The sequence below is a fragment of the Pteropus vampyrus genome, unplaced genomic scaffold, assembly GCF_000151845.1.
Source record: "Pteropus vampyrus isolate Shadow unplaced genomic scaffold, Pvam_2.0 Scaffold116, whole genome shotgun sequence".
Taxonomy (NCBI): Eukaryota; Metazoa; Chordata; class Mammalia; order Chiroptera; family Pteropodidae; genus Pteropus; species Pteropus vampyrus.
Window position 1 is genome coordinate 5,151,127 of NW_011888897.1, and position 12,613 is coordinate 5,163,739.

General features: G+C 35.8%; 1 long non-coding RNA gene across 1 annotated transcript in view; it reads left to right on the forward strand.

The window, feature by feature from the left end:
• The window catches only part of LOC111743558, a 37,438-nt gene that overhangs the window by 10,651 nt on the left and 14,174 nt on the right, over window positions 1-12,613 (forward strand). Inside the window, exons 5-7 of the long non-coding RNA XR_002781777.1 lie at window positions 1,488-1,634; window positions 3,988-4,048; window positions 4,770-4,803. This is a non-coding gene — a long non-coding RNA (uncharacterized LOC111743558). The remainder of the gene's footprint in view (window positions 1-1,487; window positions 1,635-3,987; window positions 4,049-4,769; window positions 4,804-12,613) is intronic.

The window sequence follows — 12,613 nt, forward strand, 5'->3', positions numbered from 1 at the left end:
AATGGTTAAACCTCTCTATTGCATTGAGTATTTACCCTCTGGCTTTGTAAAGCGATGCTTGAGTGTGAGTTTTACAAAGGAATCTCATAACCATAGACTCTGTACACACCTACTATATCAGAACATGCAGTATTTCTTGAGTAAATGGTAACAATTACTGAAATTGGTGTCTGATTTAGAAAGAAAGTTCAAAGTGCTTGTATATCAAGTCTTTAGGCGGAATATAAGTCCATCTCTTATTTTAACTGAATGAGAAGCTACTTTTTCTTTTTTTTCCTTTTTCTTTTGTTTTTCTATCCCCTGCCTTCTAATAGTGCTAAACAATCAAACGCAAACCTTCTTTCACTTCTTAGAAGACAATTATTCAATGAATACAACAAAGATAAAGTTGGAAACCCAGTGTAATCTAGAAAGGTCCAGGAATGTAAAGAATCAAATCTACCTTCTGGGTCTCGAGATCCTTTAGGAGAATATAGAACAAGTTAGTTTTCCCTGAGCTTTCTTAATTTTGTTTTACTGCCTTAGGCATAATTTAAACACTGGCAAGGCTATGGGGAGGTGAGATGCTTTTGAGGTGCTTAAGAAAGCAGTGGGGTCTAGAGAGACCAAAAAGATTCCAGCCCCTAAGAAAACAGAGGGCTACCAGAGTGTAGCTTTTTGTTCGAATGTTTTCAGTGTGCCACACCCCTATGCAAAAGGTTGGAACTCTTTGGTTTCAGTAACCCCATTCATGTTCTATAGTACTCATATTTACATTCAGGATGCTTTGAATAAACCCCATTTCTGTCTGACTTTTAAAATCGGCCGTGCTGTTCATCTTGGATGTCAAGGTTTTCCTTTACTCGGTAAGTCTACCCCGTGTAATCTAATGCTTCATTTCTTCTCAGAAAAAAAATAAGATATTTGCATTAAATTTAGCATTTCAATAATAGTAGTGAAAAGTCCCTTTTTGTGAAAGATGCAGGATTAGTTCCTCCATGAGCTCATCCGCATCATCTCCATTTATTTCTTCTGGGAGATGAGAAGACCTTTGCATTTGACCAAAAAGCACTAGTAAATAAGGAGTTAAATTGAAGGCAGGCTCACTGGTTTGCTGAGATCTGTCAGAGTCTGACTGGCTGGCTACATATCTGTCTCTGGAACAATAGGTACCTGTATTCTGCACGGACTGCTGGGCAGCACTGACACTCTGGAGAAGGTCTGCCTCTGTCTGCGCTTCCCTGGTGAGAATCCCCAATGACAGTTCCACTTTTCAGTGGAGGAGAAAAAAATATCTGTCTACTCTCTTGATGAAGGACAGAGCTTTGATCATTTTTATTCAGGCTTGTCTTGACCGGAGGTTTTAGGTTCTTAGTCTCAAGTCAGCAATCTCTCTCTCTCTCTCTCTCTCTCTCTCTCTCTCTCTCTCTCTCTCTCTCTCTCTCTCCCTCTCCCCTCCCTCCCTCCCTCTTTCTCTCTCTCTCTTTCTTTCTCATTTCCCTTCGTAGGTTCTATACAGGCAGATGAGTGTCACAGCTGTAACTGAGGCACAGAGCAATAAACACAGCGGAGCCAATTTCCACGATGGCGAGAGGGGCCACCGGAGGTGACAACAATGACAAGGACTCAAGGACCGTCCTTCTGACAAGTTTTAGGTAAGAAAATATTTATGCTTTGATTCTTGCATTTTTGCATCTCTGTGGCTGAGAGAGACATTAAGATATAAAGCGAGTCTCAACAGGGAAGTATTTTCTTGAGGATATCATCTGTGCTGTCACTTGCCTGCAAACCTGTGTTCTCCGGGCTTTGTGTTACTAGAATCGTTGGAGGTGAGGTGTGAACGGGGCTGGGTGAAAGGGTGAGCTGCTTTTTATGTCTGTCTGGTGACATTTATCATGCTGTTTAAATTCATATCTGGAAAAAATTCTGTTTGATGATAGTTGCAATGTTTTGTGCAGCGTAGAGCATATGGCCGTGTAGAATTCAAGCGATGCTCTTTCATTCTTAATTTGTAATTATTTTTACACTCAACTGTACTGAGGTCAGAGAGTTTTAAAAATTAATGAGATTCCCTGTGGAGTTCAAATACTAATGTCTATATGAATTGCCACAAAAAGATAAGATTATGCTCATATATTTTTAACATAGGTTTAACATACTCCATTTGACATATATGAATGGTACATCACTTTATGGAAACCTAAGTATTTTGGAATATTAGTCCTTAACATTTTTTTAATGACTTGGAGAAATTTTGTCAAAATTAGACTGTAGAAAATGATTATTTCGTGTGGAGATATTGCTAAAACTTAATAAACGTTATTGTTATGACAGTGGAGAATACCTTATACTTTCGAGGAAATGACAAATAATGAATGAGCCACATGCTCAAAAAATCTGCAAATGTGCTTTCATCATAAGTAAGATATAAAATTCAGGAGATATTTAGGGTGAAAAATTGCTGGCACGAACAAAGAAGCAAGTGGGCACATAGATGAGAATTCTTTGTGACAAAAATGAATCCAGGGCATGGATTTAGGAGGTTAAGTGATTTCTACATTCTCAGTGCCCCTCAAAAGGGGTGAGTCCACATATTTCAAAATGTACCAAAAACTTTCATTTTCCACAATTTAAAAACATTGTTTATGTTCCAGATACAACACATTGTTTAAATGAGGGGGATTGAAAAGCAGTCTGAGTATACAGTAATCGGGGCTAAAGATGCTTTTTTTCCGGAGTTCCCCATTTACAAGACCCATTCTGAGCTTCCTGTGATATATTGTTATGTAAATACTGTGCAGCCAGGGAAAGCACTACTATGGAGATTCAATTTACTTTGAAAGTTGTTCATTATAGCAGGGATGAATGTTATTTATTTGATGTGATTCAAAGGCTGGAAATGACTTTTTCATTGTGGCGCCTTTTGTAATGGGTGCAGGGTGATCTAATCTTTTTAATTTTGGCTTTCACACCAGTGAAGATGAAAAGAGATCTAAACTCATTTATCGGTTGCTAGGTCCTTCTGGAGACCCAAGTCCTGTTCTTGGTTGCTATGGCCAGTCTGACCTCAGTCTCTGTGGTTTTGAGGACTTAGCAGTCTTTTTTTTTTTTTTTTTCATGAGGAGCATGTACCTTGATTTATGTCCAAAATTGTGGTTGAACGTCTTTGTCTGCAAGTGATAAATGGTGCCGAACAATTCATCAGTTCTTACAAGTAAACACCGCTGTCCCACTAAAAATATGTTTTGTTCTGAGTTAATGGTATGGAACAAGGCAGCCTCCACAAACAGCTATCTATTATTGTGGAGGGGCCTCTGAAACTTGGAGCAAAGTGGAGGAAATTGGCATTCATTTTCTTGTGCATTAGCATTTTATTTGTGATTCGGCTGATGCGGCTTTAGGTGGATTGAGGATGAGAGGGTAAACCTTCTATTTCCTTACTTTCTCTCTAGTTGGGGCTTCGGATGAAACAGGCCCTCTGCAAACGCCTGGATTCTGCTGGGGCGCTAAGAAGTCATGAGTAGTTTCTGTGTTGGGGCTGGTCTCCGATTTGCAACTGCCAAGTGCTAAGGCATAGCAGGCAGATGTGCTGCGGCTCTGTTGCCTTCCGTCTCATGCTGGTTCTTTGAGGGAAAGCTATACCCAATATTGGTGACTCCCAGGAATGCTCTGCTTCTGTGCTGCTTAATGGTCCCTGGACATCTTGCATTCTAGAACCTTGTTAGAAAGAAGTCATGGTGATTAAGAGGCTGTGGAGTATATAGCCTTGCTTAGCAGATGAGCTCTTACACATTTCCCCGATTCCTTAAAAACTGCTTAATTGATGCTGCAGGGAGCATACACTCTTCTAATAAGAGGATGGTGACAGAATAGATATCAAGAAAGGCATTTATTGCTTATAAGCACCATCAGCTTCCTTCCAAGAGAGATTGCGGCTTTGTAGTGTAGTTGTTTGTTTGGTTTTTTTAAATAGTAATATGCTAATGACTTTTATTCTAAATCGGCCAGCACTGAGTATCTTCAGGAAAACTGGGTTCCATAAGAAGTGACATCCTCCTCGAATTGAAAGGTAAAAATTAAACATTTTTTAAAGTGCCATTTGTAAGCCATTTCATGTGCTTCTTGCCAGTAGCATTAGAAACCTACTTTCTAAATAAAACTATTTAAAATTTGAACTATTCCTTTTAGCATAAAAGGTTTAACGAAGAGACTCTTAGGGAATTTTATTGTTAGTCATTTGCTAAAATTGCCTGGCTTTTTTTTTTTTTTTTTTTAACAAAATACAATCAGGCACGTTGTATGTTTACTTTCGGCCTTGAAAATAAGCAGATTTTTATATTTTAGAGAAAAGGATCATTTTGGGGATCAATAAAAATGATCTGTATCTATTTTATGTAGATTTTATTCCTAGAACTGGTAAACAAGAACCAAGATTAGGTAATGCGGAAGGTCTCTTCCAGCTTGAAAATTCTTCAGAGTACTAGTTTTCCGAAAGAATGCATAAGGATGCCTTTATTAGGGTAATTGCACTTATCCAACTAATGTTTAGCTCCCTTTAGTTGAGCAGCAGTTAAAAGTTCTATGCTCTGTTGTACAGGTAATAACTGTGGCTGGAAGTAATTTCCAAAAAATTGATTTTTGGAGATTTTTTTTAAGCTGCTACTTTAGCGCTTTATTAAGACGGGTTTTGCAAAGCTCAGTTGTGGTTCCTTAACTTGGGTTTCTTCAGGTCTTCTTAAAGGTAATACTTTATGTGAGTGGTTAATTTGACAAGAAATATTTAATTCTAGGTATCTGAAGAAGACAAGTATTCGCTGGTATGTGGTATGTATCTCTGTATGTATATGAACATTTTTTAATATAAAATGCCTTAAAAATTTCACATTGTGTTTTGCTTTGCTGTTATTTCAAAGGATTTAAGTGAATGTTGGATAGTGCTCAATTTCCTGAAATGATTAAATTCAGTCTCTGAAGAATCAGGGGAAAGGCCTATAATGACATTTTGATGACTTTCATTTTAAGGTGTAATAGAAATTGAGTAAAATATTTTAATAACTATTCTCTCATATCTCATTTCAAATACAATGTTTTTATTGCTCATTCTAGCTTACAATTTTCTGGTGATAATAATGTTGGCTGGTAATTGTTTCTTACATAGAAATCATTTTAGCCTTATGTAGAAGTTATTTCAGAAAAGTCTTCATATGTTTATTTCAGTTAGAGCAATTGCGTTGAACTCTTGAGATAAAATAGTATTTCCAGATTCCTCCTATTTTAATCTGGTACTTCCCTATAAGAATTAGGTGTGTCTTAAAGGAAGGAATATTACATATGACAGTTTGTGGCTTAAAGAGAAAAAACAAAGAGGCATGCAAATGCAAGTCAGGGAAAGGCTGAGAAAACAGAAAGAATAAATATTATATGCTATTACAAAATTGTGCTTCCAGATGTCATGTATTTTTTAAAATTTAAAAATGGGCTAAGAAATAATATATATTTATATAAATATGCAATTATTATATCTATGTGGAATAGGTAAGTGCAGATATATAAATGTAATATGATTGCAGCTAATGATACCAGGAACATATTTTCACCTCAATTCTTTCAGGTGTAGACGTAAGTAAAGTTACTCACATAGCTTTTAAAGAATCAGATCTTTTGGGAACGAGAGTTGTGACATATTATATCAATTTATGTAACTCAAAATGAAGCCCTTATTTCAGTTTTTCTGTGCAAGTTACACAAAGCCATTTGCTTCTAAACTGTGTTGTTCTAAATGCTAATTAGAAAATTTTAAATGCAATTTAACTTGATTATAATGAATATTTGAAGTTAAGATATAATATTATTGCTGAATTAGCACGCCAGCAGTGCAATTTTTTATGAAAGTAAAATTTACCTGTAGTATAGGATTATTCTCCTCTCCTAATACGTTTCCTAAATTTCCTTGAGTTTGCTTTCTTTTTGTAATTAATATTCCTTTCCACAATACTAGTGTTGTAGAACAACTGGTTACTCTTAGTTTTTCCTGACTACTATAATTTTGGCTTTTGTCTTTTTGGTGTGCCAATATTCTTATCTGTCACCTAGGAAGTTGTATTGACTTTAAAGCTATCTCTCTGACCTAGTAGTCTGAGTTTCAAAGGAAAAAAAAAAACCCAAAACTTGTATTAATAGAAATTGTATATAAAGTGCTGAAAGATTTGAGTTGGCCTTGGGTAGTTGTTCAAGGGGTTATTAGGATACTGGATTTTTTCACTAGTAGCAAGTTACCTGCATAATTTGATAAAGTCTTTCTTTCAGCTGTCTTCCTTTATTTTCCTCAAAATACTTTGCCAAGTAGCAAGCCTTAGATTTACAGAGCATCATCTAGAAAATTTAATATAGAGAAAAAACTGGCAGGGAAGGGGTGCCCTCTTCGATAGCTAGTGAACGTGTCACCCCAAGGTACTGTTCTGTCGTGTTGTCAGGACACATGGTCAAGTTTTGTCTACCATTGTTTGTGTTTAATCACCTCCGTGATCCAACAGCAGGTTTTGATTTGCATTGGTATCAGATACTTTCATCTCAAGGATGTCAAAATGATTTAAGAAAATAAAAGTTATTCTAAAAAGCTTAATTATATACTATAGCACTCAGTGATAATTCATTGAAATATTTAAAATTTTGCTTAGATTTGAAAATGTGAAAATTGTAGTTTGCTCAACGGTGTTTGTGATTGTTTTTTAAATCAAGAGGTGGCATGTATAGACTTGTGATGACTCCGAGTTCTTCTAAAGTTGACTTCATGAATTTACACCATATAGCGAGCAGAACTTTTTTACATTCTTAATAATATCTCTAAGCCTGACTTTATGTTCTTAATGTTACTTGGCATTATTTTAGCACATGCACTTGTGATTCATAAATCCTTGAATTTCCTGTATTTTCCTGACAGTCGAGTTCACAGTCCAAATTTAAAGACTAAAATCTACCATAAGGCTAGGAGTTTCCTTAGCGAAAGTAGGGCAAGGTAGCATACCGTGGTCGAGAACATATGGTGTGTAGTTAATGATCACAATCTCGAGGGTTTTAACATAGTTTACTTCAGGTATCATTGAAAATACTGGATTTTCAGGAAATATCTGAAGAATTCAATTTGCTAGAATTTGAAATGTGGAAATCAAATTATTATAGAAATATCCACCCATATAGATTTAGAAAATACTCGTTCATTCAACAAACATTTATTTAGGGCCTACGCTGTGCTAGACACTGTTCTTGTGACTCTTAACAGTCACCATTTGTTTCATATTCATTATTTGCCTGATTTTGCAGATTATAGGAGTCTCATCAGTTATTCATACATCATCAGCTAATCACATCATAACCCATACCATTTTGGAACTTGTATTTCTCTTGTCTGTTTTTTAAATGGCTTAAAATGTATTCCAGGTATATATACCAATTTAGAAAGATATATTGTTACAACAGTCAGAATGCGTTTTAAGAAGTTATCTTATTAATATGTATATAAGAATGTGGTCTACATACATCATACCTTTTCTCTCAGTATTCAGGCCCACTATGCAGCAGACCCTCAGTTGGTCTTACTGCTTTTACGCTTCCTTCCAATGCTTCTTGTACTATTTTAAGGGACTTCTAATTCTAGTTATTAATGGCTAACATTTATTTCCAGTGTGCCAGAAAATATGCTAAGCCTTTTACCTTTGTTTTCTAATTTAATCCTTTAAACTACGAAAAAAGTATCACTATTCCTGCTTGTAGATGAGGAAACTGAGGCTTTAAGAAGTTAAGTAACCTCCTTGAGGTCACAGAGCTAGTTAGTATCTGAGATGACTTAATACTCCAATCTTTGAGGCTCTAGTCATCCTTCTAGTCATTCAACAAATTTTATTAAGCCTCGATGACGCCCTAGGCCTACCCAAGGTGTTTAGAATAAAGCAGTGGCTATACCAGGCAAGTCTCTGCCCTTAGCTCACAGCCACTTTGATACTTCATTGTGTTATTCCCCCTTTGTACCTATGGATTCCCCAGAGCCAATAGGAAAAAAATAATAATTTCGAAACTTCTTTGGACTTTTCAGCATTTGGCTTCCATCTTTCCAACTGCATTATTGCCTATTTCTAAATAGGAATTTTCTACACTAGAAGGCTGATCTACTCATTGTACCCGCCCTCTGCCCCCAAAGTTTACCTTGTATTTTCTCTGGTCGTTCCTGCACCTGAAACACTTTTGCCACTGCCCTCCATCCTTCAACGTCTAGGTCGAAACCCATGACTTCAACAAAGCCTGTTTTAGAAATAAAATCCTAAAATTCTTTTATCTGCAGTCATCAGTTGACACATGACATTTGCAACAACTAATATAATTTGAGGCTAGGTAACATTTCACCTATTTCCTGTGTCCTGGATGCTTCAGTGTTTGCAGAAGTGCCCAGCTGACATATTGGCAGAGTTCAGGGAACTAGCAGTAAAGTAAGAGAAGAAAGTAAAAAAAAAAAAAAGTAAGACTGGAAGGATTAGAAGCAAGAGCCCCACTGCCTAGCACAGTGTCTGCCACAGAGTTTGCAGTTAATACACATTCGAGGCTGGGAAGTGGGGGAAGAGAGACTGACAACAGGAGGAAAGTTAGCAGGGGAAGAAAAAATGATATTCCAAAATTTATAGCCCAGGGCCTTCAAAGACCTTTAAATATTTATTTAGAGTCCAATTAAGGAATGTATAGACATACACAATAATCTTTACTTTTAAATATATGTTTACTTCTTCTGGGAATAAATTGTCACTCTTGTTAATATTAATGCATTATGTACAGAATCAACTTTCTGGTGCAATTATGTTATATTTGTACATTGTTTTCTATCACTATTCAGATCTATGAAGTAGCTGACTCAGTTTTATTATTTTATGGTGTACATGAGTATTTCTCTAGCCTTTGGGACATTTTTCAGTATCATAGCAGTTGCTGATTGTCACACGCCTCCCCCACCCCCCGCAATACCCAAAAGAGCCATCCTCTTAACTATCATAAAGTTTTAATAGTTATTACTTCATGTTGGATTTTTTTTTCCAATAAAAGCCAAATTCAACATTCAAAATCCTCATGCAAATCTCTGCTGTCAGCAAGCAGTTCTTGTGATAAATTTTATTTATGTTTTTACTCAACTGTATTCTTAAGTGTGGTCTTGAAATCTCAAGACAAAAAATATATATTTATATGGATTCTCAAACCTAGTCCTTAAGGTAGGAATTTTACTTCATAGGAAAATCTACGTGGAAATTTCTTAAGGAACTACTATATCTAACCTCTGCCATGGAGCTATTTTATTGACTATGAGAGTCATGACCTATAGCCATGGATATGAATACAGGGCTTACTTCAAGGAGGTACAACTAATACATAATATACGTAACATGTACTAATTTTCCTGGGTGAAACAAGCTAGGAAGTTTGCACCTTGAAGCAGTGAACACAATGGCCTGTGTACCTTCTAATTTATATGGGCGTATCCTGCTTTAGCAACCCCATTCTTTGGGAATCTCTACCTGCTAGTTGAGTTAAGTGCAGATGAAGCTTTGGCCCTGAGGCTTTGAGCTATATCCTGCTTTCAAGAAACAAGGAGCATTTCTACAGTCTGTATTGTAATAGTAGTAGTTGAACAGTCCATGAGAGTTCTAAAAATGAGACTGTGCTCCAAATGCTTATTGCATGCTGTGTTGATGTCAGTATAATGCAGAGGATGAGCCTGTCTCCCCTTTAGCCCTAACTTTGTATGGTCCTTTCATTTTGACACTAATTTCAGGCATGAACCTTGGCACTTAGCTACAGTGTGTAATTGTTGGTATCTCACTGCCACCTGGGTGCACAATGGAGAATAATATTTAGCCCCTGTGATTTGCCATAAGAACACACCACATGCAGTTGGAAAGGGAAATATTTAATCAGCCAGTTTTCTCAATGCAGTTCCAAACAGTTGGGTCGGCTGAAGATTTTATTTTCTCTGGATTAACTGGTTGTTTTGTCACTGCAAAGATAAAAACCTTTGGCTCCCTCTCGAATTCATATCGCGCAAATTGGGGGTACATTGCATATCAATTGGAATGTACAAACAAAAAGGAAGATATTTTAAAATAAGCTAAGGTAATAACTAATTTTGATCAAAAGAGTTTTTTTTAAACATCCCCGAGTCCTCTGTTTTGTCGGTTTGCCCTAGACTTAATATGTAAAAGGCTGTAAGTGATGCATGAATAATATCACTCCATTTTTAGGTACGTTTTATGATGATGCTGTTGATCTTTAGAAGAAATCCCATTTGGTGACATTTACAGAAATAGTTACACGTTAGCAGCTTTTAATTTTAATTAAAAAAAGAATAACAAGCATGGTATAACTTTCAAGTGACAAGGAAGTCATCTAGGAGGTGTATACTTGCATAATGGAAACATGAGACATACCTGTCTCCCATCAGATGTTGTGCTTATATTCAGTGTAGGGAAATAGTTTTGACACATAGGAAAATGGTGTAAGAGAATACTCTGTATAAATGGGCAGAATATCATCTTAAAGACTGAGATCTGAGTCTTCATTTTACTTTAATCCTGCTAATGCAATGTGATACCCATTACTCAATGAATTTCTAATGTTTATGAACATTTTAACCTCCTTCAGTCAATTATATCTTTAATGGAGAATTTTATTTTATTTTTTGGTTGGGTAAAGACAATAGGAAATATTGATACATATGGCAGATAATGTCTAGTTCTTAACCAAAAAAAACAAAATATTTTTAAAAGTTCAGAATTTCTATGTGGTTTGGGGCATTTTAGTTTTTCCATTCCAAGTTGAGTAAAAGTTCGTACAGTATATGATCTTTCTAACCAAATGGTATCTCTTTTACTCAATAAATCATGATAATTGTCATAAATTTGGGAAAACTTAAAATTATTTACTCAATTATTTAATGGGCTTTTTTCCTTGATTATCTTGTCTAACCAGTGTAGCTAAAGTCACTGTGGAGGATTTTATAAAAGGAGAAAATACGATCTTTTCCTCATCAACTGTAGTATAATTGGAGATCAAAACAACTCTAAAGAAGTAATTGGATAATATAATAAAATTACTCTTAGCAATCATACATCAGTTCTGTGAAGGAAGAAACTATTTCCTAGCAGGTAGAAAGATTAACAATCAAATACAACTTTTTGACTCAGGATATTATTTCAGATTATTTGTTGTGAGAACAAAAATGAGTAATATAGGCTCTTAAAAATGGATTTTACAATTTTTATTTGATTTCATTAGTAAAAAAGATTTTCATTTCACTAGGATGTAAAAGTAATTATCTGTGTTGCATGGTTAGTAATTAATTCAACAGTCCAAAACTTACAAATACTTTATTGATGATTTATAACAAAGTATGTGTGTGAGGGGGTAGAGTATACAATTTCCTTAATTGTACTTCATGATATTCTTCCGAAATTTAGACACTAATGTAAATTGAAATGTTTTTTGAAATATTTCAACTTCCTTGCTGTTTTGAGAAGATAAGCTAACAATACATTTTATGCAATGGAAACCTTTTCAAAACATTCCTGGATGTGTAAAGCCCTGCCCATTGCTTCACTCTCTGGCAGAAATATTTTGCCATTTACCCACGCAGATAAAAACATTATTTCAAATAAAACCTAACGTGAAGCAAAGAGCTTTGGGATTGGTCCAGTTCTTACATTCTATTTCAAATACAAAATTTTAGGATTTTAAGGGAAAACAACTTTGTATTCATATGGATTATCACTTCCAAAGTCAAAGATTAGCCAGCCAAAAAATTTTTAAACTTTACTTAAAGCCCTGAAGTTTTTGCCCTTAGTTACATTGAGAACTGTATGCTGAAAAGCCCAGTAATCACTTACTCTCTTTTATCTCGTGAAGTTTGTATTTTGTAGATATAGAAGGAAGAGTGTTAGCCATTCGTTTGCCATTTTCTGCTTTCTCTGCTTTGGGAAGGGAAGAATTGGATAGAAAAATGCACACCCCATTCTTAGCGGACATCTCCTATGGGCAATGTATGACATTCACTAAGCAGGGGAGGACAGATGTCCTATTATTAAGGGGCTGGGGGAGGAGGTAGCAAAGAACTAATTCTCCTGTGTATCCTATTATGTGAATAGACTTATATTAGACACATCATGGGGACAGGCTACATAATGAGCCCCACTTGGAGAACAGATAGCATTTTCTTTAGAATGTGACAGCCTTTGATTCTCAGTGTCTTTGGGAAGCAGGGTTCACCATAAACCTGTCTAAACCGATGAGAGCAGAGACACTACACACCTTTTCCCTATGACTTGTGAATGCCTTTGGTGCCCCCAAGTAAGGAACTCTTCTCACTGCTGTCTGCTTTGAGCTACATTTCATTTTGATAGCCATTTGCAGTAGGCACTTTTGAACTTCATGCAATAGAAAAGGTATGGTTGAGAAATTCTTCAATGGGATTTCTTTCTACCCCTCAGAGGGTGATCTGAAACACAAAGATTAGAGAGTCGGAGACATTCTATCTAGCCTGTCTCTAAAACTACACATCTAGGTTCACATTGTTTGAAGACAAATGAAACAAGCAAATAAAAAAACT